Source organism: Rhodamnia argentea, chromosome 1 (genome assembly GCF_020921035.1).
Source record: "Rhodamnia argentea isolate NSW1041297 chromosome 1, ASM2092103v1, whole genome shotgun sequence".
Classification (NCBI taxonomy): Eukaryota; Viridiplantae; Streptophyta; class Magnoliopsida; order Myrtales; family Myrtaceae; genus Rhodamnia; species Rhodamnia argentea.
This window is the reverse complement of record NC_063150.1, coordinates 16,258,419-16,280,929: the sequence shown is the minus strand read 5'-3', so window position 1 is coordinate 16,280,929 and position 22,511 is coordinate 16,258,419.

Sequence of the window (22,511 nt, the reverse complement as noted above, 5' to 3'; positions counted from 1 at the left end):
GTTTTAGTGGTCATAGGCTTGTACAATGGCCTCCGAAGCCGTAGGTTTGGAAAATTGTATAGAACATGTGGATATGTATATAAGTTTGTTTTTTTTTTTACCGTCCCAAGTCATCATGATGTTAATTGTTTCTGTACGGGGATTTGTTTTTGCTTCCGCATGAATTTGTTGGCCTTTGGATCCTGGAGAACCGTACATAATCGTGGCCAGGTGGGATGTTAACGAGCTCGCAGGATTCGGGTCGTGACATCCCCGTTTGAAGTGGTATCAGAGCAAGGTCAGCTCGATCAAATGAGATTGAGACTTGGAGTAATAAGGAGTGATGACTTGGGGACGATTAGATACTGGGACCCTTAGGATAAGGCATTGATTTCTGAATTTTGAGGATTATAGGCTTGAACTTGTATTGTATTCTAATGGTTCTAGTATCGTTTTGTTTTATTGGTAAATTTGGGTGATGATATTATTGAGGTTTATAAGTGAGCAAGCAGGAAATTGAGGAGTCATAAGTATGGATTTTGAGGGTGTACATGTGGTTGAGGCTAATAGACGATTGCTTTTGAGTGAAGGGTCGGTTGGATTATATGACTATGATTATGGTTTGTCAATGACTCAACTTGAAGAATATGCTAGAACATAGGCAATTGATCTATGAGACGTGACAATCATTGGTGGAATTAGAGATCTTTTGTGGATAAGAATTGATCCGGAAGCGACTATGGTACGTCGAGTAACGAGGACAATCATGCAGTGCAGGTGTTTGTAACATTAAAACGAAAGTCGAGGGATGTGCATGCGTGAGCTTATCACTATCAGACCTAATAAACTGTTGCTTGGTATGGGACAAGTTGACGGGATACCTATAAACCGTAATGAAGCATGGTATGGGACATGTGGAACGGGGCTTCCTCCGTAGATGTATGACTTGGGACAACTTGCAACGACCGGGTCTGATGAGGGCGGGGGGTGATCGCCGGGACGAGAGGTCCGGACAAGGAGCGGCTCCCGACGGCTTCTAAAATATCAAGGAGGCGAGAATGACCCGGGCCATAAATTGAAAGGGAAAGTCTAGGTATCAAAGTTAAGTTTGATCTTGATTAAGAGACGTGTTGCACCGAGTTGATCCTCAAGGTGAAATTTCAAAATTTGCTTGGCATTTGTGATGGTGCCTGGGATTGGTATGATTAAAGGCTTCGTGCTGGGCAATGGATGCCGTTATGTAGTTGGCATCATGTGATTGTTATGGCAAAGGTCTAACCGAGAGATTAGACGGCGTGTGGGGTTCATACCCCGTTGAACCGGTATCTTCCGAAAGTGTGATAGTCTATTGTTTTCGTATTAGAGGAACAGGTGCCTTTATAGTTAAAGTATGAGCGATTGACTCACTTAAGTAATGTCTTGAATAATTGCTTGATGTTGGCCTAGTTGAGGCATGCTTAGTAATTGGTGGCTAATTGAGAAATTGCCTCGTTGAGGCTAACTTGATAGATAGTCACCGGTAAAGGGTGACTTGGAACCCTTGGATAATTGGCCAGTAGTTGAGAGTTACCTAAGAACCACCGGGTGGTTGATTGCTGGTGACAGATAATGAGAGGAGCAACCTGGAACCGCTAGACTCGAATAGATGACTTAAGTCTTCAATTCCTAGAGGGAATTGTAGTGGTTCAAGTGCCATAAGAACCTAATGAGGTCGAACAACCAGAGTATGGTCACTAGAGGAGCATTTTGCTCAAGTATGAAAAATATGAGAAAATTCAAGAACCGAAAGGAATCATGATAAGTGAGTAAATATGAACCACGAGAGTATGAGCGCTAGAAGAACGTTTGGCCGAGCTTGTAAATTGTGCAAAACCCAAGAGTTGAATGGGTCAAGAAAACCTTGAAAGGAATTTGGAATTCGATGGATAGGCAGACTCGAGAAGGAGCTGCCGTTGTTACCTAAAGCAGATAAGACTGCTACGGTTGATTGTGTTGTTAGTAAAGTGAATGGTAGAGATTGTAGACGAAAGAGAATGGAAAAGAAAAATCGTTTGAAAGAAAGCTTGTGGAAGAATGCATAAGAGTGAGATTGATTAAGTTTGATGGAGAGTAAATTTAAAACTGTCTTTCTCTGGATTGGGGATTGTGTAAGGAAACCGCCGAGGTTCCGGGTGCACGGATGAAAAGAAAGTGACCCTGGCAGTTACTAGCCTTAAGAGGCTGTCGTTATTTGGTGAAAGGTCATCAAAGGAAGAGTTTTTCCTTGAAGGCATGATATCTACCTAGATTGCCTTCGCTAAGTTGTTCAATAGAAAATACTTTCTGAGGTTTCTCGAAAGTAAGGATTGCCTGAACTTCAATAACGTTGCAAAGATCCGAAGGCGATCAACCAATACGAGACAAAGTTCTCGAAGTCGTCTAAGTGTACTAAGGGTGGTTAAGGACCCTTTGAATGAAACGAGAAGTCCCCGAGTGGATTGAAATTCGAAAGCCTTACGGCTAGTTGTCACTCCTAATTCCGAGAAATGGTAATGGGTCGTAATGAATGAAGTGGATAATCGGAAGAAGAATAAGCAAGAGAATTTCTGTTCATGGATTGCGAGTAAGGGAATTTTCACTTATGGAGCATAGAATGTGCCTGAGAGGAATGACTATTACCTCGGCGTAAAACCCGTAATGAAAGATTGATGTTTCTTCTCTTCTGTCACGGGAAGATTATGAAAAAAAAAAAAAATTATGTCAATTGCCTGACTTTGTTGATTTATATGCGATTGAGTGAGGTTGAATCGGGACCACTGGAAGTGGTATTGTGAGTTATCATCCTAAAGGATAGGGCGTCATTTTTTTTTAAAGGGTGATTGGATCAGAAAGTGAATGGACTTGATAGTCCCGACTACTCACGGTGTTCATGGATGGATGAGTAAGCAAAAAGGGGTACTTGGATTGTAACCCGTAAGGTGAATTGATTTGATCAATTAAGATATCCAAGGTGTGGATGTGCGGAGACCAAGGAAGAACCTCGACTCCTTTGAACCTTGTCACTAAAGATGACTGGGTTATTAGAAGAGAATGTCAAGTGTGGGGGCATTTGAATCCCGGAGTAAGAACACCGCTATTGGCGTGGACTTCAAGGACAAGGTGGATTTGAGGTAGAAGAATGCCACTGAAGTGTATACTTTCCTTCATAGGGTAAGAGACCCTAATGTGGAAGGAAGAGAAAGTTCTAATTGTCGTGGCATTAAGATTGAACATCTAGACCGAGAAAGAAGACGCAAATTCAAATGATCTCCGTAAAATTTTTCTAAGGAGCTGTCTTGTAGACAATGTTGAATTCCAGGAAATGTTGATGTTCGATTAAATGAATGAAATGGGGACAAGATCGCATTAGCTGGTTGTGGAACCAAGAGATTGAGGCACCGATGCTTCCCGAGGAAAGAGTGACAAAAATGAATAAAATGCGGCATGGTCTAACCGGAAACCTATAAGGACAAAGAGCCAAAGTATAAGCTCTCAAGTGGATGGTGCGGATGACAAATTAAATGAATCAACACTTGGTAGCAAGAGCTGATAATAATCGGATTGGGCATTCAAGAAATAATTGAATTAATTGTTACCATCTGTAGAGACGATGATCGGACTCGTTTAAGGAGTCACGAGAAGCTTGACCCCGAGGAGACAATCATGATATGCTAAGTGTGAAGAGTGCGAGTTTTGGGTCGGATAAGGTGAAATTCATTGGTTGTGTGGAGTCCGAGAGAGGGGATCCCTATGAATCCTTCAAGAGTAAAAAGTGATGATGGATCGACTAAGGTCGATGTGAGTTATTGAAATTTGAAGTTTCCTGAAATTGATGAACTGTCATAGACGGATCGTAGGAAGATTCCCCACAAGAATTATTCCATTGATGAAAAGGACTAAAGACGAGATGTAGTGCGGATGGATGAAACCGTTTATGAAAATGAGAGCGTTGCTTGTGCAAGGAATGACCTCGCAACTATGTGAACTACAAGAGTTAGAAATATTGACTGCACCAAAGGGAACTAAAGGAAAGGTCATGATTAAGATGCCCTTATCGCTAAGGAATGGTAAATTAGGTAGCAGAGGCATACAATTGAAAATTGAGCGTCTTGCATTTGGCAACGAAGGGATAAACCTCACCGTGAGGAATAAGAGATTCAACTTCTAAATTGGAAGTTTACCAATTGACTAGTTTGATGGCTACTTGAAGCATCAAGCCCGAAGGTCAGAAAGGAATTGAGATGTGGCGATGAATGGACCCGGACTTCTAAGGGTCATGGAAACGAATAGAATAAGGAGAAAATCCAAACTTCTAATTACTTGGAAAAGAAATCTCGAAGTTGACGATAGAAACTATGAAGTTCAATAGACGAGTGTACGAGTTCAATAGTGGAGAGGAATCTAAAGATATGACCTCATCGAAATTTGAGGGGAGAATTACGATGTCCAATGGAATTGACTGAATGTTAGATTAGTCTTACATGTGGTCAAGGATGAGACATGCCGGCCAGGAAGAGGCATGACCTTGAAAATCGAAAGATTACTATGATCGTTGAAGGTTTTCAAATGGAATTGAGAGCAAATTACTACAAAAGTAATCTTGAACTTGCTTAAGGAGTCGAGAATGTTACGACTCGATTTGAATAATAGAGGGCAAGTTGACAAAGGCCATGAGTTTTATGCGATGCTTTGGAAAGACCTTCAGTCCAGAATTAGAAAAAGCTGGATTGTAGTAAGGTATGCATGTTATTCTTGGACCAATAGTCAATTGAAGAGGTGATTTGAATACTCGAGGGCATGCTACCAACAGATTTTGCGAATGTCAAAAGGGAAGAGGAAGGTGAACACAGTGGAGGACCAAAGAATAAAAGTTTTGAAGGATGAAAACCATTGCTGTTAAGGACGTTACCGAAGTGTCAAGTGACGACAAGAACTACTTTGGGAAGCGTAGTAGTGATGAGGCGTCGCTACCCCATAAGACGAGATGATTGGAGGATTGCAAATTTCGAGGACGAAATTTTTGTAAGGGGGAAAGAATTGTGACATCCTGAATTCCGACCCACTTTCGAAGCTTTGAATAAATGAAAGGTCTCATTGATGTATTTCAGTCTAATCTCACTCGGAGTTGATCCCTCTCGAGCGGACTAACCAAATGGGAATGGCTAGCTAGGAAGATCAAGTACGTGGACCTAAGAACTTGATCCTGGATTGACTCTTTGGCCATGAAAATTGTCGAAGGAATATTCTGGACCAATATAGGCCGATCCTAGAATGATTAAGGAATGATTTGGATAATACCCTACGCTTGGATCTCGGGTGATTCCGTTTGACCTCGTATGGGTTCCGAACGTCCCTGAATTATTCTCTAACGATCGTGTCCATCGGGACTAGTGATTGACCCTCACAATTGAATGACAACCAAGGTCGCCAAGGCTCGAGTAATTCTTAAACGTGATTTTAATCACGGGTCGATACGCGTAGCTCCTAAAAGCCGCCCGTTAGTTTGAGATACGCTGAAAATTCTATTGATCGAGATTGATTACGAATCGAGCTTTAGAATTTGACGTCGGACCTTCAGGGGTTTCAATAAATAAAATTTTGGATGTTTCCTCATCCCGTGTGAAATTCCTTCGTGGTTCGCCCCAAAGAGGTTCAGAAAAGTATATTTGGACTTGGATATGGGAAAGGACCCATTTGCCCTCGAAAAATACCCCATTTTTCACTTGAAACTAAGGGTATTTTGGCCATTTTCCCCTTTGGCCGAGATTGACTAGTCAATGAGGGGAGATAATTATTTTTCTCTTGACTTTGGGAGCATAATTAATTATTATTAACCTATATTAATTATTATATTGGCATCTTCTTCTTCTTTATCCAAAGACTCTCTCTCTCTCTCTCAGCTCACTTTCTCTCTACCTCACTCTCCCTCTCCCTCACTTGGCCGAACACCCTCTCTCTCACCCTCCGTTGCCGAAAATTCTTCAAGCCTTCTTTGGTGTCGCTTTGGAGCGCTTGGAGTCGCTAGAACGTCGCCGAGTCGCCGGCCGTGCAAGGACCGCCGGAATCGCCGCTCGATTCAAGCTTTTCCTCAACCGTTCAACGGAGGTTTTTGCGAGTTTTTGAGGTAGGATTGTTTCTAAACCTAAATTAGGTGGTTAGGTTGCTAAAAGACCATGAAATTGTGAATTTTTGATGTAGAAAAGTGTTGGATTGGAGCTTGTGGAGGGGTTGGACGAAAATTGCAGAAATGGAGGTGAGATATGCTTGTTCTTGCAATGAATAGTAATTGCAAGAGGATATTTGTTTGGTCAAAGTTTGACCATGGTTACCCTACCAACCCTAGTTACTTTTTGTTCAACTATGGTTGCTTTATGCTATTTATTAATCATGGTTAGGTTAGTATTTGACTCTAGTTAGTTTTTGAACCATGGTTAGTTTAAATATTAACTAGAGTTACTTTTATGTGACATAAAGTCGTTACGCCACGGTGCTAATTAAATGTGACATTATTATAGTATAGTACTATGGTCGTGAATTAATTATATGTTAGAAAATTATTATTGTTCGGCCGTGATATATTTCCACGTTAGTATAATTGTAATGGCACGTGATTTATAAATTGCTACGTTAGCGTAATATGGTCGCATGACGTGGATTGGATACTATGGTAGTATTAATTGATCGGGTAGTCTGAATTAATATTTGGATTAGTGTGAATTAATCGGGTGATCCCGAATTATTAATTCTCTAACGTGAGCGAATCACGTGGTCCCGAACTATTCCGAGAAAATGTGATGGTCGTATTCAATCAAGTCGTTCGAGGCCAAAGTGAGCCGTATTCGTCCGATTGTCCGAGACCGAGGAAATGTGATGGTCGTATTCAATCAAGTCGTCTGAGGCCAAAGTGAGCCGTATTCGTCCGATTGTCCGAGACCGAGAAAATGAGAAGGTCGTATTCAATCAAGTCGTCCGAGGCCAAAGTGAGCCGTATTCGTCTGATTGTCCGAGACCGAGAAAATGTGAGGGTCGTATTCAATCAAGTTGTCCGAGACCAAAGTGAGCCGTATTCGTCCGATTGTCCGAGACCGAGAAAATGTGAGGGTCGTATTCAATCAAGTCGTCCGAGGCCAAAGTGAGCCGTATTCGTCCGATTGTCCGAGACCGAGAAAGTAAGAAAGTCGTGTTCAATTAAGTCGTCCGAGACCAAAGTGAGTCGTGTTCGACTAATTGTCCGAGACTTGATCCGGTCGTGTTCCTATGTGTCCGAGACCGAGATCCGTGGGTCGTATTCCTATGTGTCCGAGACCCGGGTATATGTATAGAGCCATGTTCCATAAAGGTCCGAGGCTCAATGTTATGAACTTATTTGATGGCGGTGGAGTAACGTGGAATATTCTGGAGTAACGTAGAATATTTTGGAGTAACGTGGAATATTTTGGAGGAACGTGGAATATTTTGGAGTAACGTGGAATATTCTGAAGTGACGTGGAATATTTCTGGAGTAACGTGGAATATTCTGGAGTGACGTGGAATATTTCTGGAGTGACGTGGAATATTTTCGGAGTAACGTAACAATTTTCGGAGTAATGTGGATATTTATATTATGGCCTGGATGTGGTTAAAACGTGCCCTGGAGCACGTAGAATATTTTATTGTCGGGACCAGGCGTGGAACGCAGAGAGGGGAGTAACGTAGAATATTTGAGAAGGTGTGAGAATTTTCGGAGAAAGAGTGGAATTTTCTGGAATTGAATTGGGGAATTTTTTTGGGTAAGAAAGAAAGAGTTGTTGGAAATTGTTGCTCGCCTAGATTGTGTCCGGAGGCACTAGCGACCTGATCTAGGGTTAGAGATTTTCCTACTGAGATTTTATCTCACCCCGTCGTGGGTTCGTTGTTTATTTCAGACCCTCCGCCGCAAGCATGAATGATCTGCCCAGGAGATTCGGTATTCCCCGAGGTCATGGTACCGGGAAAAGATGGGAAGGTTGTAGAGCCATCGGATTCGAAACAGCCACTTGAGCTTGACGAGGATGAGTTGGAGGCGAGAGATGATATAGTACCGGGATAGCGAGGACGAGGCCTAGGGTAGTTGGCCTCTTGACTTTTGTTGGTTGTTTTATTTTGGATGTATAATAGGCTTCGACCACGTAATCGTTTTGTTTTAGTGGTCATAGGCTTGTACAATGGCCTCCGAAGCCGTAGGTTTGGAAAATTGTATAGAACATGTGGATATGTATATAAGTTTGTTTTTTTTTTTTTACCGTCCCAAGTCATCATGATGTTAATTGTTTCTGTACGGGGATTTGTTTTTGCTTCCGCATGAATTTGTTGGCCTTTGGATCCTGGAGAACTGTACATAATCATGGCCAGGTGGGATGTTAACGAGCTCGCAGGATTCGGGTCGTGACAACAGTCGTCTTCTCTGTGACCTGCAAGTTTACCGCACCTGAGTTAGCAAATATACAACTAAGCAAATTACAAAAGTTCGGAAAGTGATGCTGAAACTAAATCCACCAGGAAAAGGATCAAATATCCTGCAGCTGGTACACAGTACATTTTGCCCAGGATAAAAAACTGAGCTTCAACACTTGAACTAGAAAACAATAACCAAACTTTAAATACCAGATGTACAAGTTTATACTCCCAAAACTCCCCCTGGTTCAAAATCATCTGCCTCATTCGGTTATAAAAAGCATTCATAGAGACTATGAAGTATCAAGGCCTGAGAAAATGGCATTATAGCAACATAAAAGACCACATAAAATGTGTGCATGTCGCGCTAGCGCTAGTGATTCTCTGAGCCGGTCTGGATTTCCAATGCCTTGGGAAACTGAGCACACGTCAATAGTCACTTTCGTTGCTCAACATCTATATAGTGCAGCTTTGTTTTTTGCTAGAACTTTAAACCACTAAAACAAAGAAACTACTTACAACAGCAACCAGCTAAACTGATTCCATCAATTGCACATACAAAATCTGCTTTACTGAGAAGACCGTCTTATCTCTCTCTCAATCGACCGAGAGAATAAAGAAAGTGGAATAAGCAATTGGCCATATTCAGCAAAATAGAGCCGAAAATATCAGCCAAACGAAATAACAATAAGTACACGTACGTATTTTGAAAAGAATTAAAGATCACATACTTATAGAAATCCTAATAGAAATGATACAGTATTAGATTTTCCTAATAGAAATCCTGAAAGTAATGGAGAAAACACTCTCATCATTGCACACGACGAAATTAATTGAAGCATACCAAAGAACTCATAACATTTTAACCCAAAGCAAATGCAACTGATACAATATATCTTTACATTACCCTTTGGTTACTGCATGTTAACTTGGTATTTATAACTCCACAGCCAATCTTCAAGAGATATCCGCAGCAGCTACTTTCTATAGAAGTCTTTCAACTCCATCCTCTGGAAAAAGGAAACAGAGAAGGTAAAGAAAAAGAAGATGCCGGTTAACGTTGTCTCCAGCATAATGGAAAGGGATACACCATAAGTAAATGGCTTATACAGCTCGATTAAATGTTTCATTAGCCATCACTAAATGGAAATGTAAAAATCAATGTAGGTTTTAGTAAAGATTTTTAACTAGCAGAATGGACTGACCAAAATAGCCGTACATACTAATAGAGACAACTACAACATCATTTACCAAATCAATGAAGATAAGAAAAATTTTAAAAAATGAAACAGGCTAAAACATTCTTACCTTGTCAACTCCAGTTCCTCTTATGCTAGAAATCTGCACAGATGATGAGATATCTCAGGAAAAAAAGCTAACAAAACTACATATTTACCATGTCATTGGCACCTGGCAAAACAGAGGTGTGAACCCTGACCAATGATCACTCAATTTAGAGAAAGCAAGTCATTGGATCTGTCTATGAATGGAAAAGGGATGCTTCGGATCGGGACAGCGAACATAATACCTCCAAATTCTACACTAACAGATTGTTGTGCATTGCTTGAGATAGCAGTGAGTAAGTTGGATCAGTAGCCTCTGCATCTGCATCAAGAGCATATAACATGAGCAGTTGCATCCTTTAGCAAGCACAAAATTAAGCGAGCATAGTCTCTCCGACAATGCATATCTAAGCTAATCTGCGATTCAATGCATGCAACCAAATAAGTGGCTGTGCACATTACTAATAAAAATCAATAAAGCTATAGACAGCTGTAAAAACTGTTCTAACCTGACTGCCAAACAAAAAAGAAGCCATGATGTCGGCAAACATGATGTTTATGGAATTAAATCACGGAGAAGATCCTCAGCATCAATGTCATCATCATTGCGCCGCTCCTCGTCGTGCCGATGACCTATTTCATTACCTGGAGGTGCAGGAGGAACCTCAGCCGGATTTATGTTGAGGGTTTGCAAGACCATTGCCATTTGAGCCTGCAGAGATTTGATTTGGTCATCCTTCTGTGACAATCGTTCTTCTTGCCGTTTCATTTGTTCGTCTTTCTCTGCAAGTAAACGTGTCGGGCGGCTCACTTGTTGTGCCGTTGCCTCATCGAGTCGTCTCCTCCTTGAAGCAGCCGCATTGGAGGATGAACTTCCACCATCCTTTCCAACCAATTCCCTTGACAAGTTCCCCCACCCATATATTTTTCCTCGCTTGACCCCACCCGACGCCTCCAACCATATTGCCGTATTGTCGGCTACCACCTCAGACGCAGCCCCACCATCACCGCCAACACCCGCACTCATTAAAAGCTCATCATATTTTTCCTATATCAACAAAAATATTGCAAGCATTCATGGTTTTGATTGTACTTTCCATAAAGTGAAAAGTATAACCTCACATACCTTAACAGATTTCGCTCGGTCGCCAACCCATGTCTTATCTTTCTTTTGGAAAACACGTTCGAATGTGGCTGTATACGTCGGTTTAGTCCCCAAATCATGTGCCTACAAAATTGAAACATAAATGAGTAATTGAATTAAATTAACTTACAACATGTTTAAAAAACTTACCAATCTTTTTCTATGCTCCCCAATGTTGATAGAACCCTCAGCATATGTTGCAGATGCAGAAGACCCTTCACTCGAACCGGAAGCTCGATTCTTGGCATTTTGTGCACTCCTTTGCTTCATTTTTTTCACCTTCCCAAGTTCTATTAATTTCAGTCCAATCTTCACCGGTAATAAAGTGTGGCTTCACCTTTTTTGTCTTTGCTTTATTCATCACATTGTGGATGTGATCACCGGCTTTTTTCTTAAATATTCTTCTAATTTCATGCTGTTGCCATTTATCCCAGCTGAATTTCCGCTGTAATCAAGAGAAAAACAACTTGCTTTATTTACGCCCAACTTCGTTTATCAGAAAATTCAAACAAACAACTTACCTTGAACTCACTCCACCACAACTCTTTCACTTCTTCCGGCGCGCTACCGTAACTAATCCACGGGCCTCTCCAATAGTTATTCACTATTTTATTAAGTTCCCGCACGACCTCCGTAGCATCTTCAAATCTTTAAACAAGGACAATTCAGTTAAATCCATATCTACCACCCAAACGATACCCTAAATATTACATTTACTTAAAATATTGAAGTACTTAGGAGTCTCCCTGTGGGCATATGACACGCCGGCTATCTTGTGCAGCTAAGCTCTCCCGATCATTCGATTGTTCCACTGGAGAAGGTGGAACCGAGGCAGATGGAGGAGTCGCATGTAGAGATAGAGGGCGAGATGAAAGGGAAGGGGAAGATTGCTGGGACGGGGACGGGGACGAGGACGAGCAAGGGGAAGACGAATGGGAAGGGGCTCCTCGGCTTCCTTGTGAAAATGCACCACGCATGTCACCTCCACGTCTATAATACTGACAAATAGAAATGTTAGAGAAATATCAGAAAAAATACACAACAGTTTATTCGGGACACATAATGACGTACATCACGAAGCTTACCATTTTGGTTCGGAGAGCACGCGAGAAACTTGAGAAATCAAAAGAATCAATGGTTGTATCCGATAAGGAAATGAATAGTTAGTTAATCGTAATGTTCCTTTGCATAGGTGGAGCCTTTGCTGCACATAACTATCGACATTACTCCTCCAACATCAACACTCCTTTAACACACACAAGCACCAACTACCAAGCTATACCAACATGGTCTTAATCCGAGTTAGTAGAAGCAGCGCAAAAGAAATGCATAGACCGAAACCCCGATGGTCTTAATCCGAGTTACCATAAGCAATGTAAAAGAAAGTGCCATCTTGTCCTCATCCAACTCAAGCGAAGACGCAAGCGGAGGAGGGTAATACCTTGAGGCGACGAACGGAGGCGAGAGCAGGGTTTGGAGAATAAACAAAATGGCCGATTTGATCCCGAAAGAGGAAAATTAATGGTATGAACAGACGTTGTGCTAGCTATTTGACGAGCAAACAGTTAGTGAAATAGTAATGATTCCTTTGAAGACTCAATTTTCACAAGATGGACTAGTGTGGATAGGAAAAAAGATCAGGTCGCTTTAATGTGAAGAGTGCATATACCATGGACAAAGCCGCCGTACATCAGAATTCACAACACAAGCTTCATCACCATACCACAACCCGCGAGTTAAGGAAAAGTATTTGCCGTTTAGATATCCCACCCGGAATTAGAATATTCCTAAGAAGTTCGTGCCAAAATGCAATCCCGACCATAGCCAACCTATTCGGGAGAAACATATTACCTCAGCCTACATGCCCTCTTTGCAATCAAGATGCGGGAACAACTCATTCTTGCTTTGTCCTTGGACAGATTCGGTCCGGGACTAAACCTTCACTACAAATCAAAATTTCAAGTCAATGGGGAGCAAGGATTCGGCCTTTTGGCTGCAATCTTACAGTACCCACTCGACAAACCCACCTTCCCTTGACAATGTGGCTTGCGTTCGTTTGACACCAACTCCCAAATCCCGCTACCGTAGTGCAATCGGAACACATACTCAGAAATTTTGCAAGATGGAATGCCAAAAAAGGGCGACACCCACTCGGAGATCGGAGACTCACCTCAATGCTGGACTCCACCGAAAGACAGAAACTTTTTGACCGAGCGAGCACCGGAGCTATAGCCAAATTAGCAGGTGACTCGACGTGAACGCCCGTCGATGGTTTGGCCGGATCGGTTCCAGCGACTCCTGCTCTCGAAGTCCAAGCCCTAGCACTTGTTGAAGTACACTCTCTCCACATGGGCAAACCAGAGCGGGAGAGGGAGGCTACGATCCACACTCAGTCTGAGACCGCGAGCGGGAGGCGTCGAGCGAGAAGGATGTAAGTGGACGCATTGGGGCGATTAGGGTTCTTCTCCACACGGCGAAAGAAGAAGAGGCATTTCGGTGATGAAGTTATTAGTATTCGTTTACCGACGGACCCATCCGTTCGTCGCTAATTCGCACCGTACATTAGCGACGAAACAAAATATCCGTCGCTAATTAGCTACCCAAAAAAAAATATCCATCGCTAATTAGCCACGAAAAAAAATGCCCGTCCCTAATTAGCCACGAAAAAACGTTTCGTCACCAATATAGAAGTAATTAGCAACGAAGATAGTTTTTGTCGCAAAATTCAATCAAGTAAAGTAGCGACAAATAGGCTTGTCGTCGTGAATATAAAAGTAAACGTTTAGCGATGACATAACATTTTCGTCGCTAATTAGTGACGATCAAAATTGTCGTCGCAGAAAACATACAAATAAAATAGCGACGAACAACATTGTCGTCGCTAATTTACGTGTATGTGGTTCGCGACTAATTAGAATATGCATCGCTAATTATCGACGAACACAATAGTTCGTCGCTATTTTTAGTCTTTAGCGATGAACATATGTTTCGTCGCTAATTACTTTGAAGCAAATTACCGACAAAAATATTGTTCGTCGTAAATTAACGACGAATTTTGTATGTCCGTGGCTAATTAGTGACCAATTACGTGTTTGTCGCTAAATAATATGGTGATTTAGCGACGACCATGCTTTTCATCACTAACTTGTATTGAGACGAATTACAATATGTGTCGCTAATTATCGACGAAGACATTGGTTCGTCACTATTTTTAGTCCTTAGCGACGAACATATTTTTCGTCGCTATTTAATGTGATGCAAATTACCGACGGAAATATTGTTCGTTGTAAATTAGCTACGAATTTGGATTTCCATGGTTAATTAGTGACGAATTATGTATTCGTCGCTAAATAATATTGTGATTTAGCGACGAGCATGCTTTTTGTCACTAACTTTTATTCAAACAATTTGTAGCGACGAACCAGGTTTTTGTCGCCAATTTACTTGCCAAATTAGTGACGAAAATATTATTCGTCGCTAATGTGGCGACGCGCACCCACTTTTCGTTGCTATTACTTCAACCTATTCTTTTTTGTATAAATTTTGCGCGAAATTGCTTTTGCTTGCAAAATTGGCCATGAAATATATATTCGTCGCTAACTTTGGCAACACATAACAATTGTCTTCCACATCAAAACAGTAAAAATATATAATACTATTCACAAAAAAATTATAATAATAAAATAAAATTTAAAGTAACAACCGTCGTACTAATAATAATAAGTGTACATAATTAGTTAAAATTGGCAAAATGTCTAATCTTCGTCTTCATCATCATCTTCATCTTGACTTTGGTCTTCGTCTTGATCTTCTTCTTCATCTTCATCTTCATCTTCATCTTCATCATGAGTATCATCTTCATCCTCTGTCCCAAAATCAGATTCTTCATCACCATCTACATTTGATTCACGAATTTCAGTTTCATCCACATCTATGATTGCTCCACATGGATCTTGTAAAGTCGGAATGTTATATTCCTCAACTTCAACCGTGTTACAAACTTCCTCTTGTTGATACGTTGTATCCTTCCAGTGTGCCTCAATTTTCCTTCGTGCTTTGGTTTTACATACAGCCCACCAATCAGCTTTGTCGCGTTTCAAACTAGGATATGATGCATAATATACTTGAATTACTTGTTGTGCTAAGACAAATGGTTCATATTTCATAAACCTTTTCTTGTGATTTACTTCAACCAAATTGAACTTCCTATGCACTTTCATTCCTCCGACGGGGTCGAACCACATGCACTTAAATAATATAACCCGCATTAATGGTCCAGGGTACTCTATCTCTATGATTTCATCCAACAAGCCATAAAAATCATCTTTCGCACTGCTACCATTGGATGACCGAACACACACACCACTATTCATTGTGGCTTTTCCCGTTCCGTACTCTCGAGTATGAAAATTGTACCCGTTTATGAAATATGCTGGCCAAGTTCGTACCCTTGTTTGTGGACCCCATGACGGATGATATAGCAATCCTTGCTCCTCGACTTGATCATGATTGCTATGAATCTGAAGTTACACATGCAAAGTTAACACAATATTTTTTAATTAATGATTTCTAAAACATTAATAACTTACATAAGTCCATAACCAACTTACATATATTTTGAACCATGTCGCAAATTGTTCATCGCACAAACGGTCAAACTCATTTGGTGGTAGTCCATACATTGAAGTTTGAAAAATACTATTAACAAATACCATTTAAATATTAGCAAATGTTTGAAACACAATAAATATATTTGTAGAAGTACACTTACTCAAAGTATAGCCCCACTTCCGGACAATTCAGCAAAATATATGTATGAGCTGCTCGTCATTCTTGGTCCGTTAAGTAACGACACTTACATGCGCCACTTGGTCGACCAAGATAATTAAAAATAGAGAATGGTTTGCAATTGGGATCAATGGGCCCCTCGTCATTTCTTCCTGCTCTCCGCCTCTTGCAATGCACGTGCGGCTCAAAATAGTATGATGCAAATGTTGTCACTTCTTCCACAACATATGCATTACAAATTGAAACTTTAACACATGCCTTGTTCTTTGCTTTTCTCTTCAAATGATATAAGAACTTACTTGCAATATGAAAAAGTTCATAAGAATATAATAAGTGATAAAGTAATTTCAAATTTATTAAAGAAATATTTTACCTTTCAAATGGATACATCCAACTAAATTGGACGGGACCCGCAACTTTGGCCTCATAAGGCAAGTGAACTAAGAGATGTTCCATTGAATCAAAGAACGATGGAGGGAATATCCTTTCTAAGTTGCAAAGAATGATTGAAATATATCTCTCCAGCTTCTCCATGTGTGATGCTTTTAACACGGTTGAGCAAATATCATGAAAAAAATTACTTAACTCTGTGATAGCGCCCCATACAAAGTTCGGTAGAAGTTCTTTGAAAGCTATTGGAATTAGTCTTTCCATAAATATGTGGCAATCATGGCTCTTCAGACCTGTCAACTTGCATTCATTCAAATCAACACATCTCCCGAGGTTCGAAGCGTATCCATCGGGAAATCGCACAGATTTCAACCATTGGCAAACAACCCGTCTCTGCTTCCCGTCCAATGTGTAAACTGCTTTTGGTTTTGGTCCCCTACTGCTTGCATCCACATCTAGTGCTGGTCGATCACAAATAACTCTCATATCTTTTCTCGCATTCAAGTTGTCTTTCGTTTTTCCAGTAACATCCATCACAGTATTGATGACATTATCAAAAACATTATTTTCCACGTGCATGACGTCAAGATTATGACGAATAAGATGGGTCTTCCAATATGGTAGATCCCAAAATATACTGCGCTTAGTCCACTTATGTGTGCTACTGTACGCAAAAGTCGTGCCATGGGGGTTTTCAACAATAGTCGGGAAGTCATGCACTCGCTCCCAAATTTGATCACCAATCAACCTCAATGGTGGGAGTGTTCTTTCTTTCAATCCTATTTTTTATGAACTCTTTTTTATTCATTCGAAATGTATGATTTCTCGGAAAAAATTGTCTGTGACAGTCAAAATAGGTGGCCTTCTTACCGTGTTTTAATCGGAAGGACTTTGATCTCTCCATACAAATCGGACATCCTAACATCCCAGCTGTACTCCATCCAGATAACATCCCATAAGCTGGAAAGTCATTTATCGTCCAAAGAAGTGCAACCTTCATTACAAATGTTTGATCAGTAGAAACATTATATGTAAGAACACCTTCATCCCATAGCTGTCGTAACTCCGCAATCAATGGTTGCATATAAACATCTATCAATTTTTTCGGATTTTGCGGGCCAAGCACGATCAATGTCAAAAACATATAAGGTGTCTTCATGCACATACCAGGTGGCAGATTATACAGAGTTAAGATAACTGGCCAACATGAAGAGTTTTTTCCTTGATTTCCCAAATGGGGCAAATCCATCAGCACATAGACCTAACCTGATGTTTCGAGGCTCCATCGCAAACTCGGGGTATGTTCTATCAAAACATTTCCATGCCTCTGCATCCGAAGGATGACACATCAGACCCTCCTCGGTTTCATGATTTGCATGCCAAGTCATGTGTTCAACGATGGTCGAAGACGCATAAAGCCTTTGCAATCTGGGGATTAAAGGCGGATAAAACATTTGCTTGCATGGTCTACGCTTCTGATTACGACCTTGCATCCTATTAATCTTGTACCTCGGTTGGTTACGGAATTTGCAAGATTCGTCATTTTCATCATTCCCCCAATATAAGATACAACCCCTACTACATACATCAATCCTTACAACTGGAAGACCTAAGTCATCAACTAGCTTCTTCATGTCGTAAAAATCATTTGGCATAATATTATCGCAAGGCATTGCTTCTCGCATTACGTCAACAAAAGAGTTGAAGCAATTCTCGGACACATTATGCTCTGCCTTGATGTTTAACGGTCTCGCGATCACCGATAACTTAGTATGGTTATCACAACCTGCCCATAAAGGTTCATCTGCTGCTTTCAATACTTCTCGGGACTGATTAGATGTAAAAGTTTCATTCTGCACATTCTCATCGGAACCCCTTACTCCCGCCTCTTGAAATTGCAATGCATAGCTAGTGCCCACTTGTTCAAATGTAGGAGCAAAACTAGTACTCGCATGGTTCGTTTCTGAAACGAAGTTTTGACCAACTGCATCAATCACCATCCACCGGTATGGGTTCAATTGGTTATAATAGCTACATTCTTCCCTAACTGAAAATTGATCACTTTTTCGATATTCTTCATCGGATATAAATTATTCACCATGGCCAGTCCAATTATAATAATTCGGAGTGAACTCAAATCTACAAAGATGTTCTCTAACTTGATCACACTCATAAAATTTATTATTACTGCACCTTTTACACGGACATCTTAACTTACTTCCATCCATAAACTCAAATTTACAACTAGCAAAGTCCAAAAACTGTTCCAACCCAGTACAAAACTCATCGGTCAATCATCGTCGTCCGGGTAAGTTCTTATTATACATCCAAGCTCTCCGACTTTGCATTGTGTCTGTGTAAATATTAAAAAAATTCATAAAATATGAAAAATACCATCTCCACTATTTATTAAATTTCTATTTGTGACGAAACAATTACTTTCAAATTGAAAAAGATACCATGTCAAGAAGACTTACCCAAATATTTGATTGAAATCTTTATAGTAAAAAGCGCTCAATTTGATGAGAAGTGCACGGTTTTCTTGTATCGCGAGACCTTCAAATGGACACGTACCTAAAAAAAAATTACTTGACATTCATGAAGCTTATGCTAATTCACAGAAGAAAATGGTGAAATATATAATAGTTTATTCTAGGAATAGCATAATACACGAATTTAGGAACGAAAAAAATTTTCGTCGCTAATTAACCACGGACAGCTTTGTTCGTCTCTAATTTCCGACGGAAGAGCACGTTCGTCGCAAATTAGCGACGAATTCAATTTTCCGTCGCAAATTAGCGACGGCCACGCTCTTCCGTCGCTAATTACGTTACGAACATTAAAAAAAAAATGTCGCAAATATTATCATTAATTTCGCATTACTACATATTTTACAGAGATACCTTAACTTATTTCAATCCATGAGCTCAACTTTACTTTGAAATAACAAAAAGTTACAATGTCGACAACACTTACCGAAGTATCCGATTGAAATTTTTGTAGGAGAAAGTGGTCAATGATGAAAATTCCAATGTTCGCTTGGACTGTGAGTCTTTCAAATGAACACGTACCTAAAAAAAAATTATTTAGCATTCATGAAATTTATGGTAATTAATAGAAGAAAAAGGTGAAATAAACAACAAGTTATTCTATCATTACCATAAGACACAAATAGGAATAGAGAAGACAGGAGGCAAACAAGAAGCGAGCAAAGAGCGGACGACGAAAGACTCTTCTGCGGATAGAGAGAAGGTAAAGGGGTTTTAAAGAGAGAAGATAAAGCGGTCTAAGTCCTCCTCCTCCACAGCTGATTTATCGCCAATTGCTGCGCCCGCAGCTATGATGGCTCTTGATGACATGCTGTCTTTTCCGTGAGCGCGAGACTTCTTCGACATCTATGAAGTACTAGTGTTTAGCGACGAAGATCATAATGTCGTCGCTAATTAGCGACGAACACACTTTTCGTCGCTACATTTAACGTAGCCCATTTGCGACGGAAACATAAGTTCGTCACTAATTTGCGACGAACGTATATTTCGCCACTAAATCTATCTAGCCAATTTACGACGAACAACCGTATTCGTCACCAAATTCAGAGAAAACACAGGCGACGAAAATCATATTTCGTCGCTGAATAGCGATGAAAGTAATTTTCGTCGCTAGAGTCGCCTAACATTGTGCGACGAAAAATATTCATTAGTATGGTCGGTGAACTCGGTTTTACATCAAGTTTTTCAATCTGCTTTAACCGACATTATGTCGGTGGCCAGAGGAAGTGACATCATGTTAGTGGCCCGTTAGTGATAACTTTGCGGAAATGAACGGTTGAGAAGTTTTACATTTGCGACGGAAATAGAATGTCCTCACTAATTAGCGACGAAATATATTTCGTCGCTAATCATAATACACAATTGGCGACGAAGGGACATGTTCGTCACCAATTAGCAACGATGTTCTGATATTTCGTCGCTAAATTCCCACTATTCTCTGTTTTTCCCTTACGGTTTCTGCAGCCTTTCTTTACTTTCGAAAGGAGACCCACACTTTTTTCTCAAAAGGAGAGTCGCCCTTTTTTCTTTTCAACGTTGAAGAGCCAGAAAGCATTTGCCTGCAGAAGAAAGCATGTGGCCGTACCAATTTTGAGTTACTAAAGCGAGAGAATTAGTAACGAATGTTTAGCATTTCATCGCTAATTCTCGCCAATAAGTTAAAAATCGTCGCCAACTATTGATGGTCTCTCATTAGCGATGAAACACATTATTTGCGACTAATTAAAGACGAACAGTATTTTCGTCCCTAATTAGCGACGAATATTATGTTCGTTGCTAATTAGCGACGAATATTATGTTCGTCGCTAAATTATAATTTATAAATAAACCAATATATTACTGTCGTTGCTAAATGTTAGGTCTCACTTCGTAGCGACGAACACTTTATTCGTCGCTAATTTACTCAACAAGCAATCAAATATGAAGGGTCTACATTGTAACCAACATTAGCGACGGAATAATTTTTCATGAATGTTTTCGTCGCAAATGTGTCACAAAGATATTTCATCGCCAATTTCGTCGCCAATTAGCGACGGAACTTTTTTCATGGCTATTTTCGTCGTAAATGAGCTACGAATATTTTATTCGTCATTAGGGTCATCGCAAATTGGCGACGACTTATTTTCCGTCGCTTAGTTCGTCGCACATTGGCGACAAATAATATATTCGTAGCTAATTATGTCGCTAATTAGAGACGAAGTAATTGGTCGCTAATTAGAGACGAAGTAATTCGTCGCTAAATCCGTCACAAATAGCTACAAATTTTTTTTCGTCGCTATTATCGTCGCTAATTGTTCGTGGCTAAATCGGTGTTTTTTTGTAGTGGAATGACACATGTCATCCTTGGCTCACCGAGGAGAAAATATTGGGTACTCGGAAATGCCACCTCATTTTTATCCATGTCCACTTATTGAATGACACTTGTCTAAAGGGCCCACATTTCGGATTTTTAGAGATTTATCTCTCACTCATTTTCTCTCTTCCATAAATACCCCTCCACCTCCTCCCTCTTCTCCAGCGCTCGTTCTCTTTAGTTCAAAAGCAGAGGCCGAGATCTTCATCCTTATGCTACTTGGTCGTTCGTTCACATACACGCCCGGCGACGACGCCCTGCTCTCTGGTCGACGAACCACGCTGCCCCTCCACTATCATCTCCGATGAATCACCAAGTGAAGGCGAAGAAAGAGCCTAGAAAAAACCCGAGAAAAAGCGTCTTTCCACATCATCATCGCCGATATGCATTAGAGATAGAGAGACCATGTGCGGTTTCTTCTTCCTTTTTTTTTTTTTTTTAAATCATTCGTGAAAGAAGAAAATGTAATAATTCAAAATCTTTTCTTTGATCTTTGTTGCCCCGTATGAATGTGCTCATATTCCGCTGTGATTCGCTGGGTTTCTATGGGTGATGTAAATCGGTCTTTCCTTCATCAAGATATCGGCCTTGGCAATCGGCCGGCAATAGAGTAGTTGATGATAGGGGAGGAAAGTGGCGGCATGCTAGAGATCGAGCATCTCTTTGCAGAGGATCGGCATTGATGAGGACCAGCTCGTCGGGGGGGTCCCAAAGACAGAAAGAAGAAAGAGGGAGGGAGTGTTTACAGAAAAAAAACAAAGTGAACGGGGAAGACATCTCCGAAAAAAATCTGAATTATGGGCCCATTAGACTCGTGCCCTCAGTGAATAGATTTGGGCGAAAATATGATGGCTCCCCTGGATGAGAATATATATTGGGTACAATGGTAGAGCTGATTGTTGATGGCTAGTGATTTCACCTAGAGGGGGGTGAATAGGTGATAGAGTGTGATTTTAAAAATTTGTTGTGGAATTTATATCACACAGCGTAAAACAGAGATCTCGGATGATGGAGACAAAGTGTATTTCAACGAGCAAGTAATTCAATTGATGCGGGATATGTAATGTGATCAATGCGTGTTGCTCGTGTGCGGTTTAGCTATCACAAGATATCTAGAGTGATCAAAGTAAGAGATAAGAAAAATCGAACAGAGGGTTTATAGTGGTTCAGCTTTGGTTAAGCATACGTCCACTTCTTTGGGCGACGATCAATCGGCTGGATTCCATTAGTAAGCTGTTCGGAGGTTACGGATCGGTGATCTCCTTGACACGCAGGACTTCACACCTAGCGCTCAACACTCGTGTGTACACCTCCTCACAATTACAATGGATGGATCAAGAAGTGTATTGAGAGTGGAATTCACTCTATCTAAGAATTATGAACACTTTTCCCTCTTAACACCGATATCTCTTATTCCCTTCATCTTTGAGATGTCTTTTTGTACTCTTCCGCCTTCAATCTAGCCGTTGCAAGTCATTCAGAAGAGATCTCTCCAAATCTACTCTTTTGGACGAGATGATTACCAAAAGAAGATCTCTTAGCCGTTGAGGATCGCCAAAGGAAAGTCTTCCCTGCTTGGATTAAATCGCCCATAC